At 41.8% G+C, this 24,712-nt stretch overlaps 1 long non-coding RNA gene across 1 annotated transcript in view; it reads left to right on the forward strand.

Moving 5' to 3' along the window:
• The window catches only part of LOC120500545, a 30,873-nt gene extending 7,416 nt beyond the window's left edge, over positions 1-23,457 (forward strand). Inside the window, exons 3-4 of the long non-coding RNA XR_005627127.1 lie at positions 11,699-11,795; positions 23,337-23,457. This is a non-coding gene — a long non-coding RNA (uncharacterized LOC120500545). The remainder of the gene's footprint in view (positions 1-11,698; positions 11,796-23,336) is intronic.
• The last annotated feature ends 1,255 nt before the right edge of the window (positions 23,458-24,712 follow it).

A 24,712-nucleotide genomic window follows, 5' to 3' on the forward strand; every position in this document is an offset into this window, starting at 1 on the left:
TGTTGTCGAAGTGTGTTACAAATAGTATTGTTGTGGTAACTGAGAGGTTGGCAAGCCAGTGCCTGACCTACTTTGTTGATAGTAAATCCAAGATAGCTGCCTCATCTGCCTGCCGTATGATTTGTGGTATGGCTTTCCAAAATCACAGGGCAGGTTTGACAATTGTGTGATTTCTATGTGTGTTTTCCTTGAATGCTCTTACAGCATCTCCCAGGCAGATGTGTCTGTGGCCCCTGGCAGCTCAGCACAGCACTGACAGGAGTCACCTTTACCCAAGGCTGATGGCAAAGTGAGGTCCAAAAGCATGCAGCGCTGGAATCTTCCTTCACAAGCAGCAACACCTTTACAGAGCCGGCTCGATGGCCTGCAGGTCCGAACTGCTGAGTCACACTATTGTGTTTTGGGCTTTTTGTAAAGCAGAGGACTGTTTTCGAGGGGAAATCACAATGGAGGGATATGGCAGCTCCCGCGCAGGGCCCCCCTGGGACCGCTGGGTCCCCGCAGAGCCGCGCTCGCCTTTGTGTGGCGCAGGGCCCGAGGAAGCCCACACGGCCCCGCGGCTGAAGAATGCACAGCTTGCTCCAATATTTCCTTTCAATTCACTGCGGCCACTTCGGGAAGGGGTGGGTTACAATACAGGAGAAAGGTTACATCTCCTTTTTGCCTTTCGCTGTGCTGCGATAGCAATTTTGTACAGCAACTTGGTGATAGCTTTCTGCTATAGCTGCGTGCTAGGTGATTCTCTCAGAGCTCCCTTCCCCATCCCCAAACTTCTACTGAAATCAGCAGATTTCTGTACGCAAGCTTCAATCCTTAGCAATTTATTGTGGTTTACAGCAGATAACACTTTGGAAGTTTTTCTGAAGAGCTAACTACAAGTAAATTCAATTCTTAAGTGAAAGCAAAATTAGATCTGGCATGAGCCAAAGGCAGAACAAAGGAATGAAAGATGGCTCAAAATGAATCTACAGGCAATCTTAGGCAAATCACCTTGCCTGGACTCAGGACTCACACTTTCTATTGCTAAAATAAAGATTCAGTTTTAGGCATTACCCTTGTAGCTCTTCAAGAACTGAAGAGAAAGCATATTAAAGATAGAAAATGGTTATTATGTATTATAGGAAAGGGAATTTTATTAATTTAAAGTCAAGCTCCAAATTATATCTGTGTTTATCCCAATTTTATGCTCACATAACACTACTAAATTTACACAATCTAATATTAAGTTATACTTGCTGAAGAACAGAGGTAATAGGTTTAGGTTTTATCAGTAAATCCCATGGTCTTGGACTAATGTCTTTGGTGTCATTTTATCCTTTTCACAAAATACTGGCTCTGCTCAACCTGTAAAGTCTTAATACAACCAGAAGTGTTATCTAAATTCCAGCAGCATATGAGTTTCTAAAGTTAAATAATCTAACGGCACCTTGTTGCACACCACCTATACAATCTAATTTTCTCTTCAAGTCTAGTGTTTCTGCTGGGTGTTCCACATTGAGGAGCATCCTACAAATGTTTCTGCATATATTTAATATATTAAAATGCAAAATCAAAAAGGCATGATCCAGGCATTTTGATCCACTTTCATAGTGAATTTGTACTAGTACGAAAGCTTACAAGACATAAATTTAAAGCCCTGTATTTGACTATTCATGAAAAGCAAATAAATGGAAGTTAGATAACTACTAGATAAGACAGATAACTGTTCTTTTTTGAGCACTTACTGAAGAAGTCTAAGTGACCTACTAGAATTAAAATATGATTTTTGACATCAAGCACACCTACGTACACCTCAAACAGAATTCTCCTCAGCATGGAAAAGACGGAATTTGAGCAAAAAGATTCCACTGAAAAATTTTAACTAAAACTCACTTGCAACTATTGTCAGATGACACTGTATACAAAGGGCAAAGGCTAATTTTCTTTGCATCCATTTGTTACAAACGTGTCTCTACTGTTTAGCTCTGAGAGGATTGAGGGAAGGCTGTCACCAGCCAGCATGTCTGATGAGCAAGTGCCCTTTAGCACTTGAATCAGGGGGCTTGAAAGACCCCTGTGGGAAGCTAAAGAAGCAGACGCCCCAGTTTGTGGATTGAAGGTGGATTGGCGTGTGCCTGGTAGAAGTCTCCTAACTACGAGGAAATGCTTACATGAAGGATAAACAAGATTTGGATTTGTAAAAACAAACATAACTATGGGCAGTCACAGTAAGCCAAAATCATTCCTTGTAAGCCTCGCCTGGCTTACACTGCAGGGGTGAGTTTGGCTCAGTGTGTGACCTTATCTAAGGCTGGAGCCGTGACATCTAATATGTACAGATATTAACACTGTATGTACTTGGAGCCCTTCATTTCTAAACGGATTGACAGATAAATTCAGTCTGGCACAGAGGAGTCAGGGTACCCTGGATTTGTGCACGCGTGTACGTGCCGTGTGGCACAACCTATGCTCTCCGTGAGCACCTAAATATAGAAAGCCAATCTATGCGGCGGGGCCGTGGGGGCAGGGGAGGCTTTGGCCCTGATCCATTACACCTGGCCTTTCTCGCACACCATGAAAATTTCATGTTGTTTTCCTCCAGTGTCTCCCGCGGTCTTTGTTCCTCTCAGGCCAGTGCTGACCAGCGTCCTCACAGCCAGGCAGGCGGTGAGCTCCGGCTGCTGCAGCCTCCCTTTTGTTGCTCTTGCAACTTCTAATGAGCCGTCAATCAACAACCTTGTTTCTTCGAAGCTTATCTCGTGACTGCTGAGAGGGGCCAGGACTAGGGATAATGTGCAAACTGGAAGAAAATGCACCAAGAACATATTTAAAGTGCTTTTTTAGTTTTACAACCAAGATTTTTCTCCAAATTATTGTCACATTCAAGCTCTCACTGTAAAAAAAGTCACTCGGGATTACAGCATATAAACAATTTGGTACTTCAGGATGAAGGAAGAGCAGTAATCTCTATGCCTTATCGAAGTCATCAGATAAACAGGACAAATTACCTTGCGTCAGACTGGCTGGCAGGTCACCTTTTTTGGCAGAAAGAAAGGAGGCTCATTTCTAGAGATGAGTCAAAAGTGGAACCGTGTTGTTAACCCACAAAAGTTTTGGAGGGTTGATTACAAAACATGGTCCTTTAGGTCCATCTTTATTGTGTTTGTAACTGAGCTTCGTTACAGACCCATGGGGAGAAGTGAAAGACGCTGACAGGAGGTAAGGCGAGCTCCGGGGCAGCCAGACCCGGAGTGGGGCTCTGGGGCACAGGGTCCCTGGCTGTGTTCACACTGAGCTACCTCCTGAGCTGGGGCTGGTGAGGCAGAGTGTCACGGGCAGAGCCGGCTTCTCTTTTCTGCCACGAGACCAGATGACTGAAAGCATCACTAACACATCTCACCTCAGTTAAGGCAGTGCTGCAGGCCTGTGGCTCTATTTCCCTTGAAGTGCAAAGAATGAAGGGAAAGATAATGAAAAAGACAAGCGAGATTTTATAAGGTGTTTTAGCAGTATCAAGTTGTAGCTTTTATTTTTTTTTGGGAGGCGGGGAGAGGGAGGAAGGGAAGTATTTCACTTAATATCTTGGTTTCCTGGGAGAGTTTTAACAAGATAAACAATTTCTGTTTCTGAATGGAGGCTAACCAATACTTTGGAGTCTCTCTATTACTTTGATCCTACAGAATAAATCTTAGAAACCCAACTGCCTCGTCATATATCTCCCTTGAAGCATGTAACTCCCCAGCACCCCTGTACAGTGAGCAGATGCTGTACCTTTTACAACGATAGGGAACTAAAGCCCAAGGAAGCCATGTGACTTGCCCAAGGCCACACAGGAAGTTTGTGGCAGGCAAGGGACCATGCAGGCAGCTGGCACCACTCATCCTTCACTGCACTTTCCACCTTTGCAAAGTCAGCTACCATTCCAGTCTGACTGCATTTTCTACCCACTTCAGATTTTTTCATGCACTGGGTTCAAATGCCAGATAGTCTTATAAACAGCTGAACAACATTGTCAATTCAAACAATCCATTGTGAGCCTCTAGCTATCTAGTGGTTTCTGGCACACCCAGAGCATGGACCAAAATATTATTTCTAACCATGGTGATGTAGGAGAAAACTTGGAAGGAAGTCTCAATACTGAAATACAAGAAGTCAGGTAGAATGAATCCTACTGTACAGTTATTACTTCTTACAAATGTAGTTTTAAAGGAAACTCTGGCTTTTTTGTGGCTTGGTTCTTGGCTGCCAGGTATTTGGCATTGCTGATACTGATAGTCCCTCACACAACCACAGTGAAAACACACTGTTAGCAAAGCTGGTGCTGTGATTCAACTAGAACAGCCAGAGATGGCCAGAGCGGAGGTGCAAGGAGGTTGTGTGGTTGTGTGGTCAGGCAGGTGTGCAGTACAAAGGGGTACAAAGAGTACAGAGTGTTACAAATGAGTCTGTGCTATTCATGTATAACCTAAACAAGACTGACTGTACACACAGACTTTGAAGAGAGGAAATTTAGGAAAAGTTGTTCCAAGAGTTTCATTTTTCTTATGTGTGCCTTTGTTCACAGTGTGACTGACTTACAGGTGTCCTGGAAGGGACATGAATAAGGACTTCACACAGCCTACTAGGCATGATGGCTTTCACAGGCTCTGAGTCACTGCCAGGCTCGTGCCACACCATGCTTAACGTAACAGAATTTGCAGGAGCTGTGAAGATGAGCAGGACCAGGATTCAAGATGCCTCTTTGTTTCTTGACATTTCCTGGTGTGGTAGCTATCCACCAGCAATGACACACGAGGCATGTGGCTCTCTCATCCTCCACCCTTGCTTTTGAATGAAAGTGGTTACAGCTGCTCCATCTTGTGCTTTACTCTAATGATTAGGTTGGTTACAATGTCAAGTACGTGCCTGATGAGCCAGTTACTCATGCCCAAAGGGATGACTACTCTTGGGAAATAACTCGGTGGCCATAAATACCCATTGTAAGCAGCAGGTACCCAACCTCAGGGTCACTCAAATGCTTAAGTTCTAGGGAACAATAAGGCTCCATACTCACCCCAGCCTTGCTGCTTTCCTCTGGTATTCCCCTGCTCAGCACCCTGGCTGCTGTAAATCTCATTCCAGCTATCAGCTGCTCTGGGCGTTGGCCATCTAATTGGGGCTCAGGAACTCCAAAGCGAGTGCCTATAAAGCAGCTGTGAAGATGTTTGGCAAAACCAAGACTTAATGTGTCTGGGCTTGGTGTGTTAAAATGCACCTTTTTTCCCCAGCTTGTGTTTAGTAGCTGCTCTTAGTGCAAACAATCCTTACTACACAGAAAAAAGCCAGCCAGTGCTATCAGCACTGATACGGCTGATGCCAGCCTGTTCTTTTCTCTGCTACAAAGCTGTAGGATTTGAACACAGTTAAAAGCTGTATGATCTACTGTCTTGCTGACCCTGTCTGACCCAGCAGCCTAGTGTAAAACAAACTGTGTGCTCCCCCACACATGCTAGCCATGGGTGGGACAATAGAGCCTTTCCAGGTGATCCTGGCTAAATCCCTCATCAGCCCTCTCCCCACAACCTGTCTTGCTGGTCATGTGGTTACAAGAATGGCAGGCCCTGACTCTTAATAATTGATTATGTACAGGCACTACAGGGGTCATTCAGCTGCTGGGCCATACGTGCAGTACTAGCAGATGTTCCCCATTTCCAGCAAAGCAAAGGAATTTTCTCTGGGCAAAGTGTGGCCCTTGAGCTGCCAGTCAGAGCATCCCTTTTATAGGTGAAATCTGAGACTTTCTGGGACTACAATGGAAGATCCTTTCTAAATGTCATCTCTAATTAATCTATCACATAATTTTTAGTAGTCCAGGAAGACTTTATGTCTAACCATTTGGACATTTAATAACCCCAGCTGTGCTGCACAGACCTGGCTGCTGCTCACAGGGTTCCTGTGCAGTGATGCCAATCACTGATCTTCTCTGAGGTGTGTGAGCACAAGAGCAAAGTGCTTCTGACAGGTCACAGGGAACCAGCAGCACTCCTAAGACCAGACTTGGAACAGTTTGATTTGGATTCTCAGGATCAAGGACAGCAAATCCTTCAGCACAAAAAGCAGCTTTACAAGGACAGGGCCTTCGTGTTCTTAAAACAGAAAACACTGTATAGGAAACATACAGAACATAAATGCCTCAAAGCTGAAGTGCAAGCCCCAAGGTCCCCAAAGTCTGAGGGACGGAGACCTCTATATTTCCTCTTGTTTAATTGACAAATCAATTCAAATGGTGAAAGACTTTCCTAGTGTGTTCCACTAAAACTGTCTTTGGCGTTGCACCTGATACAGGAGATTCCTTTTCAAAAGGGTAGGATCGAGAACCCCACCTAGAGTAAATACATGTCAGCTCCTGAGACCTTTCTCTGTGGTTAGAGGAGAGCATGTCTTATTTAAAAGAAAAGTGAGAGAGGGAGGCTGTCTGAGTAGCAAGTAGCACAGAGCAGTCCCGTGTGAATAATTGAAGTGGAATCTGGAATGCACACCACCACATCGGGAACTTCTGGAGACCGGGTCTCATCGGAAGAACTGACTCTTACTGTAGAGGTAATGGAGAAGTTTCTGGCCAAAACCTCTGTGGTCTCAGCCCAAGGTCAAACAGAGACTCCAGGGTTGAAAGGGACAGCCCTCATAGCACAAAGTATATGGGATTTGAAAACCAGGCACTGGTCCAGGGTCTGGACACAAGTTCACAAAGGGATCATTCAGTGATGCTAAGGATAGCCAGAAGCTCCCTCCAGAGGAAAGGATTCTAGGATTTCTGAAGCTGTGATACTGCAGGAGATAAGAGACTCTAGAAACCTCCTCTTGCTCAGTTCAGTATTGAGGATCCCTGAAAAGAGCTGGATGACAGATCTTATTAGAGATATTTTAGAGATAAATTAGAGATATGTTTATTCTTTGATGCTGCAGCTCTGAATGGTGCAGACAGCAATAGAGCCTCAGAAGTGTCACAGTCTAGAGACGTACAGCTACCCTGACTGGCAAGTTCTTCAAATAACTAACGACATTGGTACTGCACTTGCTCGATGCAGGGGAATATTTCTTTGCTCTTCTGGCACAGCATCTGTTCTGTGCTAAACTGCAAATCAGAGAGACTTCAGTCAAGAAGGAACTCCAAGAGAAGTTTGTGGCACACAAGGTGTCCTTCTTCAAGAAGGTAGCAGAAGCCTTTGTAATCAACTGCTTTTGCAAAGAGGGTCAACCAGCACTCCCAGCTGCTTTTCTGTCAGGCAGCTTTCCAGGCTCTCTTCCCCCAGCCTAGCACTGCCTGGGGTTGTTGTGACCCAGTGCAGAACACGGCACATGGCATTGTTGAACCCCATACCATTGGTCTCGGCCCAGTGATCCAGCCTGTTCAGATCCCTCTGCAGAGCCTTCCTACACTCCAGCAGATCAACACTCCTGCCCAGCTTGGTGTCATCAGCAAAATGACTGAGGAGACACTCAGTCTCCTCCTTCAGATGGTTGATAAAAATATGAAACAGGACTGGTCCCAACACTGAGCCCTGGGTATCACCACTGTTTACCAGACACCAGCTGGATGCAGCACCATCAACCATCACTCTAGGCCTGGCCATCCAGCCAGTTCTTAACCCCACAAGCAGTTCACCTCCCCAAGCCATGGGCTGCCAGTGTATCCAGGAGGATGCCATGGGAGATGGTGTCACAGGTTTACTGGGGAACAAGGGGAGTGCAGGGGGAAGAGGAAAGAGGAGGAGGATGACCTGGGAAGTCTCTGAATGAAATTGTTTGAAATGCTTCTCTAATATTTTGTATTCATGCAGGAAGACTAGATTCTCCATCATTTCCTCATGTCTTTCCCAAAAATGCTTCCAAGCATTTCAGAAAAAAGTAATTCTAGTGATAGCTTTTGTGAAGATTTTCCTGGAAGTAAGTAATGGTTTTCTAACCATTGATCAAAATTAGATGGCAAGTATTACTGCTGAGATAAAGATTTAAATCCCAATGGAGCAGTACTCTTCTGAACTTACTTATTGTTAACAGGCTACTGACAACTTGTGTTCTATGGAATCAATTCATTTGACCAAAATATATATCCAAGCCTTTCCAAGGCCTAGGATTAGTTCACAAAACATTGTCAAGTTCAATCCATTAGCAGAAGTATACTTTGCAAATTTTCTACCTCTCCAGTCAAATATCCTGGAACTTGAATAATCATACTTGCTAATTTTAAAAAAGGATAGCATTTTTGCTAGTGGATTTTTAAAGTTTCATAACTACAAATTTGCTTTTTTGCTACATACTTCTTTTAAATCCACTTTTCCAACAGTCACTGCAAGAAGAAAAAAAAGGGCCAGAAATGTTGTACTTACTGACTCAGACTGTACTTACTGCTGCGTCTCAAGAATAGGGAAGAGTTGAATGGGATGGGGGACAGTGTCTGCATAGTTGCAGTTCTAGGAGGAGCAAATGGTTTATTTAGTTGATTCCCAGTGACATTTCCTTCTTAGGTGTTCCCAGGATGCCCATTGTATTAGCTCCATCTCCACTGCCTGGAAGATAGTAACAGAAAATTGCTATTTGACTTCATTCCTTTATCTAATCTCATCTATCAAGAGTGTGTGCAGCAACTCAGTATCTGAGCATCTCAGAGAAATTACATGAAGCCAACAACCTTCTTTGGCATCTCCTTTTGTACTGGAAAAAAGCAGTGCTTATGAACAAGGAAAACCAGATCAGCTCTCAGTATTCAGGTACACATACCCACAGGGAAAGTGAGGAGGATGAACAGGGGGAGCAGAGTTGTGGATAAAAGAAGTTCCACTTTCTGTGGAAGTCTTCCAACAGCCACATCATAGACACTCATTAATTATAACCCAGCTGATACAGAACCCAACATGTTTGACATTCAGCACAATTGTCTTAAGAAGTTTAACAGATGGTGAAAAGTGAACTACAGGTAAATTGTTGGTCCCAAACTACTCAAATAGCAGCAGAGCCAGAGCTGCACTCCTTGGGCCTGGATCCAGGACAATAAATTCTCTGCACTGGACTTGAGGTAGCCTTGCAAGGAAGGTTTTATGCCTCAGTGGACTCTCTCAACACACGGATCTACTATGGAGGACAACTTCTTGTCACCTTCCCTCATCCCATCCTCCAAGTGTACATTAGTGAAATGTCTATTGACTTGTTTTACACAGGTGCAGCATGTCCTGCAATATCCCACTGTACACACTCCCTGCTTACATGCCAGAGATAGGGAAGGTGGATGAAGCGGGCCTGGAAACACCCAGTTTGACACTTGAGCAACCTTTGAAGCTGTCTCTACTGTAGGCAGAAAAGAAGCAAAGATCCCAGGGCTTCAGACAGCTGGAACCTAGTCTGACTAGGATGCCTTTTAGCAGCACTGCTGGCTCAAGTCACCCCAAGACAAGTCCTCACACCCTCTCTCCTTCCACCATGTGCCAGCCCCTCCTTCTTTTTCATTGTAGCTGTTTGTGGGGTTGGATGCTGACCCAGACTGACCAAGGCAGCTCAGGGATAAGAACCATTGGTTTGTGCTGTTTAAGTCAGCATTCCTACCAGAAGGAACATCTGTCATCACAGTTCAGTGCTTAAATATAAGCTCATATACTGATGAGGCTGCTTGTCTCAGCAGCTGTTGCTGAAGCTTCTGCCATATTGCCTGTTGACAATAAGTAATTTGCTATGTAAATTCTCATCATTTCTATGCTTCAAAATAATTTTAAAGTCTGCTGTAATAAATGTTGGCCTCTTGAGGAATAACAGAACCCTTGATTTATGCTCTTACAATTACCTCTGTTAAGTAGTCACAGCACTTAAAAAAAAAAATCTTAGAGTGGCCAAAGGCTATTTTGTGCACCTCCAGGTCCACAGTTCAAATGCCACATAAAGTTTAATTGCTTTCCTGATCTGGGCTGATCAGTCCTGCTCTCTGCAGCATGGTCCTTGCTGCCTTCCTTGCTTGCTGTCAGTGCCAGCTGAGAGGGGCTGGAGCCTGTGGCACTGTATCCACAGTCTGGCTGAGAAAGTGGTGCCTGCAATTTATAAGGGATCATGTGCTCAACTTCCATAAATAAATGAAAGGGACAGAGTCATCCCTAGGAGCCTCGTCACCTTTTAGGCACTCATGCATACACTAAGTGCACTGGGCCAGCACAACAGCTCAGGAACAAAATGAGCAATTAATTAAACAAATGTACAGTAACAGAGGTAATGGAGTAGCTATCTCACAGTGGGAAAGCTTCCCAGAGCCATCTCACCTGACCAAAGCCAGGATTAAGCCAGCAAGGTGGAAAGGAAATGAGCAAAGAAGAGCTAAGCAAGTTTTAAAAAGATCAGAGGTTGTGACTGAAAACCAGGAAAACCTAGTCCTGTCCTCAGGGTACAGACACATTAAATCATCAAAGCTTGTGAAACTTCCACTGTAGAGACATTCTCCTGCCCACAGCCAGCGTGGAGTAACCTGAGACTGTTTGGTCCTGGGAGGAGGAGGAAAGGCAGCCACCTCATATTTGTGTTGGGCTGTGCTGGGTGACTGCTGGACAGGTAAGCACTGTGCAGATGGTGCTGGCACCCTTCTGTTCATAGCCCAGCAGTTTGTGCTGTAAATGGATGTGTCCCTATCCTCATTTACACCAGCAAGCTGGTGGGAATATTGGTGCCGTTATACACAGCAGTTGTGGTTAGTTTTCTGCTGGAAGGGGGATACTTATGTTGATAAGTTTTATGGTTTTGTACCTCTGGTGCAGCGTCTTCCGTCAACCAAGGCCTACAGCAAACCGTGGCTCTGAGCAAAGTTATGGTAGGTGATGGAAATGCCCTAGAGAAGTATTAAGAGGTCCCACTGTATGTAAGAATTTCTTGTCTTCAAAGCAAACACATCCAGGTATCATTCACTGAGATTCAGTGCTAGAAGTTTCAGGAAAGCACTGCATGTCTCAGAGCCCAAAATGAAGTGGGAGAAAACATCCCCCAAGTCTTTAAGCTTGAGATGAATATAAAAGCACTGATTTGGGCAAAATTGTTCCAGTACCAGTGTCAACAATGCCTAAGTCTCTTCAACACTCCGAATGTGGCAGAAGAGACTTCTTTGAAGCCACAGGTGGTACAATTGACTAGTCCAGGACTGTTGAGTGTTCATTAAATGTTATTGATAACCAGTTCTTGAAACACTGTGAAAAACACTGATTTTAAGCAAATGTGTTACAAACAAGCACTGGCCAGCAGCTCTAGTGCAAGAGCATTACCTGAAATGCTAAAATCACCTGTGGATTTAATTTATTTCCAGAATAGATGTAAGCACAGGACATACATACCTTTCTGCACATATGTAACTGTAACATAGATACAAAACTAAAGAAGTGTGGCATGGAATAAATAGTTCCTAAAAATATGTGGTGGGAAGCATTAAATTTTTGTTCAAATAGTCAGCTTTGCACTCTTCAGCTGGAGATAGGTGGATTAATCGTTCCGCAGGGAATTGCTAATTACAGTAACTGGGAACAGATAAAAAGCCAGGATAAGACTAAGAGTTTTAGTTTGCACTCATGTAAACGTAATTCCACAGTGATGCTCTTGACTTTATTGGAACAGATCATGGTTCTTTGTGTTGTGGCCTGGTGGACTGTCAGACCCTAGATGTTATATTAATTAAGGAGGTTTTCCTTTGATCCAGTAATAATACCCATCTTTGTTCTAGGGCTGCAGAAACTGACTGGACTGTATCTCCCTTGGTGGGATGTCACCAGTGATGCAAGTGATACACAACTCCCTCTCCACTACAGGAGACAAAACAGGTTAGAACATACACTCACACTACAATGGTGGCATTTCAAAATAAAAATATCATGTTTTCAGATTTACATGAGTATTACAGTTTACTTGGAAAAATATCTCAAAGTAATCCCCCTCTCCTATTTTTTCATTAACAAACTAAACTCTGGTTTTGATTAGCTCTTTTTGTTATAGGAGTAACCAAGAATTGTAAAATATTTGTATGTTCTCCACACCTTCAGCTAGTGCCTTCACTAGGTACAACTTGTTTGGTTGGCTGAGTATGGCATATCTAATTGTGCCAGCTTGTTTGAGGGCAATGGGCACGCTGCCTAGGAAGTCCAGGACATGATGCACCACCCTCAGCTGCCTCTTACATTGATAGAAGAAAATGTGCTTGCCCCAACAAATAACATGCAAAACAGAGGAAGCATGCTGATACTGTGGTCTTCTCCACAGTTAACAGCATTTTGCCTAATCCCAGTGAATTCACAGCAAACAATATTGCTGCTGTCCTTTATCTCGGGCTTATAAAGGGAACATGTGGCTCTGATTTACCTTTTCCTCACACAAATTACTGTGCAGGAGAGTAGCAAGGGAAATAGGAGGCTAGACATAAAAATTACCAAGCAGTCTTTGCTATGTCTAAAGAAGCCCTCTAAGGGAAAAATTATAAGAATGGCAGAAAAATTGAGGGAGAAGGGTTGCAATGGTATGTTAGGTACATGCAAAAGCCTGAAAATGTTAGGGCAGGTCCTTGGCTGCTGTAAGTGGTTGTAGCTTCATTAAATAAATGGGACCAGGTTGATTTACACTATAGGGGATCTGTTATGGTGTTCAGTGCCATTATCATTTCCAATGAGCAGTTTTCACTGCTATTAATTCATCTGGTATTAATAATTTAGCTTTTGGACTGGCCAAAATAAGCTATTTTAACCACCAAGAATAAGATTCCAAATTGCCATTTGAAGTTGTCTGTTGAGCCTCTGAAAGGTGCTTTTGAGGATTGCCCTGACAAAATGCCTGAAGGCAGATCTGCACGTCTGCTTGAAAGGCCTGTCTAGACTAGGAAAATGAGCAGTCCTTCCAACGTGCTAATGGGAACATATCGGTTGGCACATTTTAAAGCACCTGAGAAAAGGAAGATGTTCACTCAGGTTTTAGTGTACACTCAGCTAGATTCAATATTGCCTCTGATGAGGAAAAACAACGCTTTATTTTCCCTTCATCTTCATTATCCTGTGCACAAACAGCTGTGGTTTGTGCTTTAAAAATTATACTCTCTGAACCCTTGCTATACACCAATTCGCTAAGCCAGCAGAAAATTGATCACAAAAAAAGAAATGGATATGTTTGTGATAGTTTAGTGAGCGAGATCCATAGATGAAAGGTATGAAGAAGTGCCAGAGCCCAGTAAGTGTCCAGAAGGTGCAGCTGGGAGGGTAGGAAGGAACAGAAAATCTCCACCTTTCTTCAGCAGTTCAGTTGGCTCGCTCTGCGCAGTAAAACTGCATTCTCTATCCCTGGTATGTGTGTTGAGCCTAGCAAGGAGGAGTCTCAGTGGTTGTGTGGATAGATGACCACTTCTGTTTCACACCAGCCATGGAGCTGTTTTACAGACAGCAGTTGGCTGCCTTAGGCTCTAAGTGGAGCTTTACTATCAGTCTTAATCTCCACTTTGACTGAGCACTTTTCTGATGTCTTGTTAAAAGACAGTCTTCACCCTTAAAACACAACTCTCTTCACAGTTGTGTTCAGTCATTCCACAATTTGTTAACCTCACTGTGTGTGGGGGGTGCGTTCACCTTTAGCCCCACTCAACCCTTGTCATCCCACTGCAGGTCACCTAATGCACCTCAGCCCACATCCAGCTGCTTGAACCCTGCTCCCACCCCTCTCCCTTCCATACGGTCTGGTTTATTTCTTCCTTTTTTTTTCTTCCTTCACTAATTAAACTCAGTGTCTCCTGCTTTTGCACTCTGTGCGAGCTCAGTGTTTTTCTCCTCTGCCTCCTGGGCCCAAACCACTTCCCCATGTCCAAATGTACTCTGTTTGGGCCTTATTCACCTATTTCAGATCCCTGTTCCCCTTCAGGAGCTCAGATTCACTCAGCCCCTGGCTCACAGGCTGTTGACACAGCTGTCCGTACGAGTATCTTTCCTTCAGATGAATAAAAACTGATCAAGATTTGGCCCTTGGTGAATTTTTGTAAGGCATGTGGCCTATTTTTCATTATGGTAAGAGTGTTTGTTCTGCTCCTTCTGGGTACAACAGGAGCTTGCTTACTTGGACAGCCAGCGCTGCGTTTTAGGAGGGTGTCCCTGTTCCTTTTGGCAGCACTATCTGTATCCAGCCCTTCTCTGCAACAGGCAGAACAGGAGGGCTAAAACACCTAGCCTGGGGCATGAGCTGTTAGTTCAATATAAAGAGATTTAAGTAGGAGCAATGGGAGAAGGAAACAGGCTGAATATCAGGAAAAGCTCCTGCCAGTGAGACGTGTTTGGCTGTGAAATCTTCTCCCAGGGGAAAGAGGTCAAAGCCTCATTGTTTGGAAGTAGAGCTGGTCAAAACTGTTTTTGGAGCAGCGGCAGCAGCGGGAGTGGTGGAGGTGGGGAGAAGAGCAGCAGCTGTGCATGGCAGAGCGGCAGATCTGCGAGGGGAAGCGGCTGCATGCGCGGCCAGAAGGAGCAGGAAGAGCAGAGGAGGCTGACGGAGGAGCCGTGCTCGCACCGACGGGAGGGACACAACAAAAGGATTAACAGAGGCACAGTGGGGAGCAGCAGACAAAAGCAGGAGATAAAGCAGGGAAAGCAGAGGGGAAAAGTGGCAGGAGCAGCAGAGATGCAGGACGCGAAAGAATGGTGGGAAATGCCAAGAGAAGCACTGCAAGGAGCAATTGTGAGGCTGAATGACAATAGCAAGGTCTCGTTTTGTTTTGTGAACACAGTGGCCTTGGCTAAGCAAAGATAGAAGATATTAAAGGACAGAAACAAAGGCATCAGGTTTCGTGATGACATGATCTGAACTAATCTCACAACCTGCAGTTTTCTCATTCTGCATCAGGTGAAATCAAGGTTTTCCAATGCATTCTTGGCAAAGCCGGGAAAAGGCAGATTTGAGGAGCCACCAGCCCAATTGTTTTTGGGCAGTATCTTAGATCATGAAGGATGGATACAGGCCACACCCTGACATTTCCCATCTCCTTGATGATACTTGCTTCGTGATATGAGCTGAAGGAAACAATGTTAATATTGCACCATGGTGCATTGGTTGGTATTTTTTGTTTAGAAATCACACATGTTCAGTGACATTTCATTCCTCCCACTGGAGTGAGCTCCCCACCAAGCAGATCCTATTATGATATAAATTACCTGGGATTCTTCAGCCATCCCTCACTATTACATGGTGAAGCTCTGCACTACTGCAGAGAAGGAAAGTCCCAGTTCAATTTCTTTCACCCTAATATTATTATTAATGCATCCTTCACTCTGAACTGGTCTGCATTTAGTTTTGCAGAGGTTTGCTATGTTGTTTCTACATAGATCTGCAAAGCAGAAAGCAAAGTTTTGGCTAGTTTGCAAAAAATTTTGTGTGCTTAACTTTTCTCTAAGGGATCAGTAGAACAGTGAAAAGATACAGGATCTCCCCAGGACCAAGTGATATATTACATGGCTAGAGCTGCACTGAAGTCCTGATGGAATTTACCCAAGGTCACAATCCAAGACTATATTGCTGCTGCTTTGCTCTAAAGACTTACTTTTAATTCTTACAAATCTTTTCAAATGCCAATCCACAATGAATATTGCACACTGAATACAAGACTTGCCAACTTAATTTGAAGAAATTGCTGATAATGACAACAGCAATTGCTTTCTCATTCTGCTCTTTGTCTTCATTGTTAATCCTTTCTCAGAAATGAAACCCTTCTTGGATTACTAATGACAGTCTCTTTATTCTCCTTATTTTTTTTTGTTTTCCTTAATTGCCTTCAGAGAGCTATTTTAAAAGAATATTCATGCCAGAAGTACAAACTGGCAGAAGTGCCATTAAATGGAAAAGCCTTCTGTAATCTTGTTTCTGGTGTAGTGACCAGGACCTTCACAGTCATGTAACTAAGCTGCCAGTTCCAAGGCTAAAACAGTTTTGTGGTAGTTCAGCACAAATTGAACTAATCTAATAAAAATCTGTTGAAGCTACTGGTGTTTTTCTCACTCTACAATATCAGCAAGCAAGATCAGGATCTGATTCCTGAAGCTGTCTGCAGCATTCATGGAAGGTGTTTGAAATTATATTGGTAAATCAGTTTGGGGGTTTTTGTTTGGTTAGTTGCTTTGTTTTGTTTTGGTTTGGTTTTTTTTGGTTTTTTTTTTTTTTTTTTTTTAATTCAAGGTTTGGTGTCTCTTTGAGAAATGAACCTGTGAGAGCTTGGAAATGAGATATTGCTACTTCTACCTTTATTCAGATCAGGTTGACTCATACCGTGTACTCACTGAATGCAAAATGACTTGGTCTGTGTTAGTCCCCGCTGGATAACTCTCGGAGGCAATTTCACAGCTGTTAGTGAGAAGTAATCTCAGCAAAAAGCCCAAGTACTAGGCTTTAATTTTCTAATTCTGACATATTCCTGGATACCGGGGAAGCGCAGTCTTGCTGGAGTAGGGCAAGTTTCTCTTGTTTGAGAAGCTGCAGAGCTGGGGACGGACGGAGTTCCTTTACACGCCGAGCCGTCATTCTCCAGGGCTGGCGCTTTAAGCAAAGGCAACAGTGCCCCTCGGTGATGTGATCGTGCTGTAGCACAGGGCTGCCACCGCTCTCGGCTTCTGCTGTGCCACTGCTTCCGAGCGAGGCAACGAGAGCAGCCTTTGTGTCAGGAATGTGTCCTGTAATTCATTTCTTGCAGAAGGACCCAGACAGGCCAGGCCACGGGTGTCAAGAAAATTCTAGAAGGGACTACCCAAGACCACTGAGGGCTTCTCTGGAGAAACACATTCCACCCCATCTGTTCAGCATCACAGAGGGACAAACACTCCTGCTCCTTCTAGCTCCCAAATCTAGGATGCATCCTGAGCCCTTGCAGTAACCAAAACTAACTTGGGCTTTGAAGATAGGGTGCATGCTCTAGAGCACCAAAGTTTGTGGAACTGATTTCTTATACTGGATATGAGATTAAACAGTTGCACTCACAAATGCTGGGTTTACCCTCTGTGGCACAGCTTCTTATCCAGAAGATCAGAATAAGATCATCTGGCCTTCTAAGTGCTATCCAGAAAAATGGAAAGTTATTAACCAGGCAGAAAATGAGGATACTGTAAACACAAAAGATGCTATGAAGAGATACACAGAATTCTACATTGAAAGCAGAGCATGTATGGTTTATACAATAAATAATGCAGAATATATGTGCCGAAGTGAAGAAAAGTAAACAACTAACATTTTATGTGCACCAAATGTGCACATTCTTTAGAAAAAGTCTGATTATTAAGCTAATGATTGTCATCATGTACACACATATGGATCAAATCAGCCTACACAATTTGATTCTGTAATTTCTTGATTTTTTTTTTTCTAATTTTTAAAAAAATTTCCCCTGGTATTCTTCTAGTCTAAGGCCTTTTCTTTGTTTTGTTTTTAATGTAAAAAAGCCCACTCTTGCCTGGCGGCTGGGAGCATCCAGAGCTGTGAGGCTGTGCGAGCATCTAGTGGCCTGAGGGAAAACTTCACCTCCACATCAATCTCAGCTGGGGTTTCCTTCGAAGAGAAAGTGAAGTTCCTAACTACAGAAGCAAACGAGCAAATTTAAGTCAGGCATTCACTCTGAGAATAAAGGAATTATTACTTTATAAGAATGACGAAAATGAAATGTTAAAATCAGATTGTATCTGTGCCTTTTTCTGTCCCACCCCATACACCTTCCTGTGCATGTGCTGAAACTATCACTTTTGTTTTCTGCATAAGACAGAAAAGCTTAGAATACTTATTGAAATGTTTCCCATATTTCACCTCTCATGATAAAACTTCATTTTCTTCTTTTCTGAGTCATCCACTAGTGTTTTCTCAGAAGCTGCAGTAGCCAGTAGAAAACAGAAAGAACAGCTAGACTGTGTTTTATCATACTGAGGCTATCAATATTTTCTTAAAGGAGACTTATTTGTGGTGAAGTATTAATTTAATTTACAAAGTTCACTTTCAGTCCAGATTTGTAGGAACTTGGCAATGTAACTGGAGTTGCATTTTCAGAGAAGAGAGTAATGCAGAAGCAGAGATACAGTATGCATAGAAATAATTTCTCACTCTGAACAGTCACACTGTCAGTGGGATTTTCAGGCACATTCAGCACAACCTTCCCATGTTTCCCTGAAAGTCCAAGTTCTTATTCAGATGAACAGAACCAACACTAACTGCCACTGGTAATATTAAAAATAATTTGATACTGTCTCTTGCCACAAAACCAGCTACTCCCTTCTCCTTATTTGCCTTACAAGGGCTGTGAGACTAAACAGGGAGTTTAGCCAATTCACCTAGACACATGACGAACATGAACATCAACATATCAGGCTCAGAATTCAGTAGAGGCTAAAATCAGTGCTCCCATCAGAAATGGCCTTAGTTCTGCACTTTACATATCAGCTGTCAGTGAGCTTTCTTTCTTTTTCACAAGTCACCCAGTCAGAGCATTCAGCAAGTTTTATGCATCACCTTTGATGCACTAGTTCCTTCACCTTGACATCACTAACCTAACCAAGTAGCCATGCCTTGGTGAGGCAGCATCAAGGTGACAGGCAGTACGTTTGTACAAGATGCCAGGAGCCCCTAAGCACAGGAAATTTCTAACATCAGCTGATTCTGCCAGTGGCAGCCTCTCCCTATCCTTTGTTTTTTGTGCTCCTAAAATAAATATCAAATGGTACTTACCCTGTGATGAAAACAGACTGCAGCCACTTAAACCCCAATCCAAGGTATTTTTCCTACTTTTCTTATATTGCCTAACCTTGGGATCCAGCAAATTCCATAAATTTCATAAGTAGGTATGTTAATTTATTTTCTTTTGAGAAAGCATTGAACTATTTATGTATTAGCCATCCGTGTCACTGCAACACGTGGTACAGCATGGCAATATCTTAGGCAGGGCCACTGTCCCCATTGAAGTTACACATGGACAACTTAGATAAAGTTCAAATATTAATCAGTAGTAAGAGAATTTAAAAATCAAATCAAACAGATTTGATTTGATTTGATTTTACTATGATGTGAAACTAAATATAAATCTTAGTTATTTCTTTGTCATAGATGAACCTTGTCCCATAAATTTCACGTGGAATTTCTAAGTATGATGATATTTTATTAAATATGTAATATACAACTTCATGTTTAAATTGCATTTTTGGGGAAGAAGTTTTAAAACTTTAGGCATAATTTGTGTATGTTTCTGATGCAAAATACTTACATAATCTACTTCTGCCGAACTCAAGCTAACTTGATAAACATCCTCAGAAGATCCCATTAAATAACATCCTATAACTGGCAAAGCAGTAGAAGATGTCGTTGAACACACACCAGCTGTGTTTATATCAAGGCTCTGATCCGCAAGTTGATAAAGAACCAAAATATTCATTAAATTCAATGAGCACTTCCCAGCTTGAGAAGTGCATAATCAAAGATATATGAATTATGGCCTGGATTTTCTGGAGCTGTTTTATGCACTTATCTTCCAGTCTTATTTTAAATCCATCTATTTAAATCTTTTTGGTTGATTTGTAAGTCTAAACTGTTTTACTCTATTGGAAAAAGTATCCATAGTAATAAAACTATAGAAGGATATTTTTCTTTAGAAGTATTCAGTAATTGCAGTCATCCAGCCACTGATAGCAAGCTGCTTTACTGATATATTTATGAAAAATGGAAGCTTGGTTTAGTAGACAATTTACGTTATGATAATTTTTCTTGCTTCAGACTTGAAGTAAGGAATTTTTGCTATCTGATATTGCAAAGACATATCAAGTTTCACAAATGCTAAAAATAGCCATAGGATTGCTTTGGGAGCATTTTCCAGAGGCACTGGCATGGAAAAAGAGATGCATTAGACCCTTCTCTCCTGCCCTTGAGGCTGCTGGCAGGGAAGGCAATTGGGCAGCAGCAAATATAGACAGGACTCCCCAAGCTGCAGTGTCACCCGGCTGCTGTAGCACTGATGTGCATATGGTGAGCATATGTACAGTGGTGAGGAGCAGGAGCACACCAGCCTGAAGAAAACACTTCTTAAAGAGAACAAAAAAGGCTGTGCTGACACTCTGACTCAAGGAGTTATCTACTCTTCTTCTCTGAGGCAGCGAGGTCATGATCTCCAGCAACAGTGGCTAGGAGTTCCCCAGGCTGCAGTAATTCTGAATAATTTCATATACATTTATGTGGAGATGGTACATGAGTTCATGTAATGACCGAGCTTAAACCCTGATGGAAAAAAAACACATTGGCTGGATGGCAGAATCAGACAGCAAAGTCATTTAGAAGATTGGAGATAAGATCTGGGAAAAAAGTGAGAGAAATCTGACAGAAAAACATTAGCTAACTCAAGCAAGAATAATAAATCATATAGCAGGGGTAATAATAGGCAGAAAATGGCATTGTGCTATTGTGGGTTTTACACTGGGTGGAAGTCTCCCTGCTATACTGCCCTAATACAAAGATGGAGAGTGTAGTAGGGCTGCTGTTCTAGTGCCCAGACTGGGACACTGTTTACAAGAAATATACAGTTCTCCTGGAAGAAATTCACATGGGATGGACAAAAATGAAGCTACAGAGTTTCTGACTTTGTGTTTTGTGAATATCTATGTTTTTGTCATTTAATAACCTTTAGCACACTTTCTAGTGTAAAGGCCATTACGTTTCAACTGCTGCAACTTCCTTTATGTGACTGCTGTGGCCACAAAGGCCAAGTTCCTGAATAATGGGCACAAAAGGTGCTCTGTGAAATTATGTACATCACAGCGATCACTTCTGGAGATATTATGCTGCAAATAAAACTGTCTTCTCTTGTGTCTGTAATATTGGTATGTGTAAGCACAGAGGATAAAAATGCTACTATGATATTTTTAGGGGATTAAAAACCATTTTAATTAGTAGTATAATAGCAGATGTCATGCTGCTTTCTGCATCATTCAGCACACTTGTAGCAAGAGCAACCAGGGACTACAATTCTAGCAGAAATTGCAGTGACTGAGGGTTGTGATGCCTAGCTCAGACTAAATGGAGGTAGCTATTTCATCTTGTGTGGACAGTTTTGGATTCAGTCTCTAAAATGAATGCACTATCTATTCAAATGCAAAGAATAACATAAGTGCATATTCCTAATTAAATCCGAGTACCTTATCCTAGAAAACAAGAATTCCTTGTAAATTTCAATCAGAATCAATTGTGGAACTAATCAACAATATTTACCTGCAGACTAAATCTGTACTTCTGATCTATATTCAACTGTAGATCAGAAATGACATCTGATATTTGGAAATAATTTAAATATGGTAATCATGTCTTAGGTCTTCCAAGTCTGCTTATTGTGCTTTATGATAGATAACATTGGGCATCAAGCAATCTGATAAAGGTCTTTATATTTCTCATTAGGGCAAGTTGATCTGCATTTCCAGAATACTGCCACAAAAACTGTACTCCAAAACTGTGCAGACAGTTCAACACGCAACTTCACTTTTTCCTAACTGTTTCTCTGCTTGTAGCATTGTTCTGTCCAACCAGCTCACACTTTAGGGCACTGATATGTTTTAAAACCTGTTTTACCAAACTAAAATGCTGAAGTACTGGCTGAACAGTAGCCTGCTCTTAGTTAAAACAAGGCATTGCTCTTGTAGCAGTGTGACCACGAGAGGGCACGTCACCAGCTGTGATGATAACGTCTCACAAGTGCTGTACGGCTCTGTACAAGACTTTTCTCTTTTTTTTCTCTGCCTTTCTCTGTCTTTTTCAATCACACGAGGAATTTAGGAACCTTTTTGGTAATTAAATTACATAAGTCTCCAGGCAGGTTCTTATTCATCCCGTAAGTGCTATCTCAAAGCAGAAAAAAATAAAAGCAGAGATGATCATCAAGCTAACATGTAGTGCGTCTGTTTCCACTTAGAAAAGGAAGTAAGGGAAGAAAGGCAGATGGATAATATTTGCGGAAAAAATAAGATAGAAGGCTGGGGAAAAAAAGCAGGAAAAATGGTAAAATAAGTAAAAGCCAAATCTGAAGAAATATAAAGTATGTTATCACAAAAGTCAAAATTTCTAAGGTTTTTAAAAGTATTGAAAAAAGCAGCCACATTTTGAGAACGATAAATGAAAAAACTGAATTAATGCAATGTTGTTTGTTCCTAAGTATCATGCATGATTTTAGTTTACCAGTGGCCACAACAATAGAGTAGAAGAGATGCATTCCGGTGTCAGCTTCATCTTGCAGTTTTAAAACTTCTCCTCCCAGTTCCCTCAGAGCACAGGTTAGAAACTGTGTTTTCCATGTAGATGTACAGAACTGACTGATTAAATTGTGGAACATTTTACTTACCCCTGAAGTGTTTATTCCCTAGAAAAATTAGTTTCCTATTGTTTTAAATATGATCATATTACCCTGCAGAATTTTCTTGCAACAATGGTAGCAAAAAATGGCTTCTCTTGGTTTAGAAATAAACTAAATACTGCTATTGATGACATGAATAGGAGGTAAAATTTTGCAAGTGAGGAAAAGCACAGAGTATTATATGCCGAAGCAAAATTAGGGTATCTAGTCAGCATGTTTATGATCTTGTTTAAAATGAGATTTATGCTTTGCCAAAGGATTCTTCTCTGTCTTCTTTCCCATGGGATATTAGGCCCTTATAATTCTTAGGATGTTACTGAAATTCATTAGAGGTACGTAGTTAATTGGTTCTTGTTAGGGTTCTCATCTGAATTTCTCTCTCAGAGCAAATATATAAACCAAAGAGTAATGGTTGTTTTACCTGATATTAGTTAGGAATGATGCAATTTGCAGTAACAAATTGCTATGTTCTCCCACTGAGCTCAAAATCAAGGAGAAGCAAGATTAGACCTACTTTATCTACACTAGTATAATTTTTAAGCAGTATGACTACTTAAGCATGATGTTACTACATGGAGGTAGATGGATATAGGTGCATACATCTATAATTCAATTATCTTAATAAGGGATAAGAGATTCACAGTTTTCAGTCCCTATTTAATCTAGTTTGTAGCTTTAGAAAGGGAACTCTGTGCCACTTGGCAGTGAGTGTATATCTAAAAGATTATCTTTTCAGTAACTGAAAAGTTTCCTTTTAAAGGAAATTCTGAAAATGTTTGAGTACACAATATCCAGCCTATGAGACAATCAATCAGTTGACACCTTTAGTTCAGGCTGCTAGGTCAAGGAGTACACCTGCCTGCAGGTCTAAAAGGAGAGTTTACTTCTCTTGACTGAGGTTTCTTTGAGCTACCACTATTAAAAAAGTAATAACAAACAGGAACTTGCTGTATTTGCAAGCCTGTCCTACATCCTTTCTTGTATCTTCTTTTTCTAGAAACAACATTACTGTGAATCCTTACTGGCCTACTAAATTGGCAAAAGAGCACTTTGGGATTCTGCCACCTGTATATAACTCCCGTTCAAAGCTGGAGACAAGAAGCTGCCATGCTGGCTGACACTTTCTTTGCTGACACAAGGACAGTGCCGGTTTGCCAAACAGCACTGTGAGAGGGCAATTAGCAACTGCCTTCACCTCCAAACCCAAGCCATCACCCGCTCAGATGAAGGGGAGCTGTCAAAAGCCAATTCACTTTTAGCAATCAACATCTGAAATCAGGTCAGTGGCTTTGCAGCACAAGATGTTTCTTGCTGTGCCCAAAGTTTGCTTTGCTTGCCAGTCTCTCTTGACAGTCTTAATAAGACTTAGCCAGTGCAACCCAATTTCTTGCAATCTAATTACCTTTTTTGCAAGCAAAGTCCTGCAAATGAGAGGTTCATATGTTCCTGTTTCCTCCAAAGATGGAGCCATAGCCATTTATACTCTCAAATTTCAAAAGGTTTCTGATAGGCCAGAGATGATGTATCAGTCCTTGCATTAAGCTTTTTGATATCCTTTATGATGTTTCATGACTGTCTCAAAGTTGTTTTGTAATTAATATTGTGCTAGATTATTAGACAGAATGTCTTGCAAGCACAAGGTGGTTCAAATCTAGCTTGAATCATTCAGCTTGGTAAAATAAACAAGCTAGTAAGAGCACAAAATTTCATATCAACCTTTACAAGACTTTCTAGATAGTTTTAAAAAGCCATTATGATTGCCACTGCCCAATGTAAAACTGCCAGAGAAGTGTAATACCTCATTCCTCTTCAGAAACTTAGTAATATAGAGACTTTACCAGATTTAGTATAACTGAAGTAAATCAGCTGCTAGATTCTATAAAACCCACCAACCACCAGATCCCCGACTTTCATACACAGCACACTGGTCTTGTAAAAGGATGGTTTAGTAGATTGCCCAAATAACATGGAATGAGTTCCGTAGTGTAAATTTGTTTGGTCAGGATAAAATGAGTAATTTCTAATTATTTTCCTAGGGACAGACAAGATGATTTATTCAGGTAAAAAGAGGTAGAAATTCTTGTATACAGGATATTTTCTGTAGGATACAGGATATTCTCACTGCAAGCTGCCAACAAATACTCTGAAGAAGATTCTGCATACAATTTTTGTACATACAAATCTATATATCTCTAGATTTAGAGATCTTTAGCCCTCTATCTTAATAAAAAATAGACCTTGACAGAGATTCTCAGAATGATATCTATACATTGTTATATAGAATACTGTTTGATCTATACAATTATTATCCACATATATATTATCAGAGATATATTAATAAGTATGCATTATACAGGATTATATAGCAATATG

Source organism: Passer montanus, unplaced genomic scaffold, assembly GCF_014805655.1.
Source record: "Passer montanus isolate IOZ18808 unplaced genomic scaffold, ASM1480565v1 scaffold18, whole genome shotgun sequence".
In the NCBI taxonomy this organism is placed as follows: domain Eukaryota; kingdom Metazoa; phylum Chordata; class Aves; order Passeriformes; family Passeridae; genus Passer; species Passer montanus.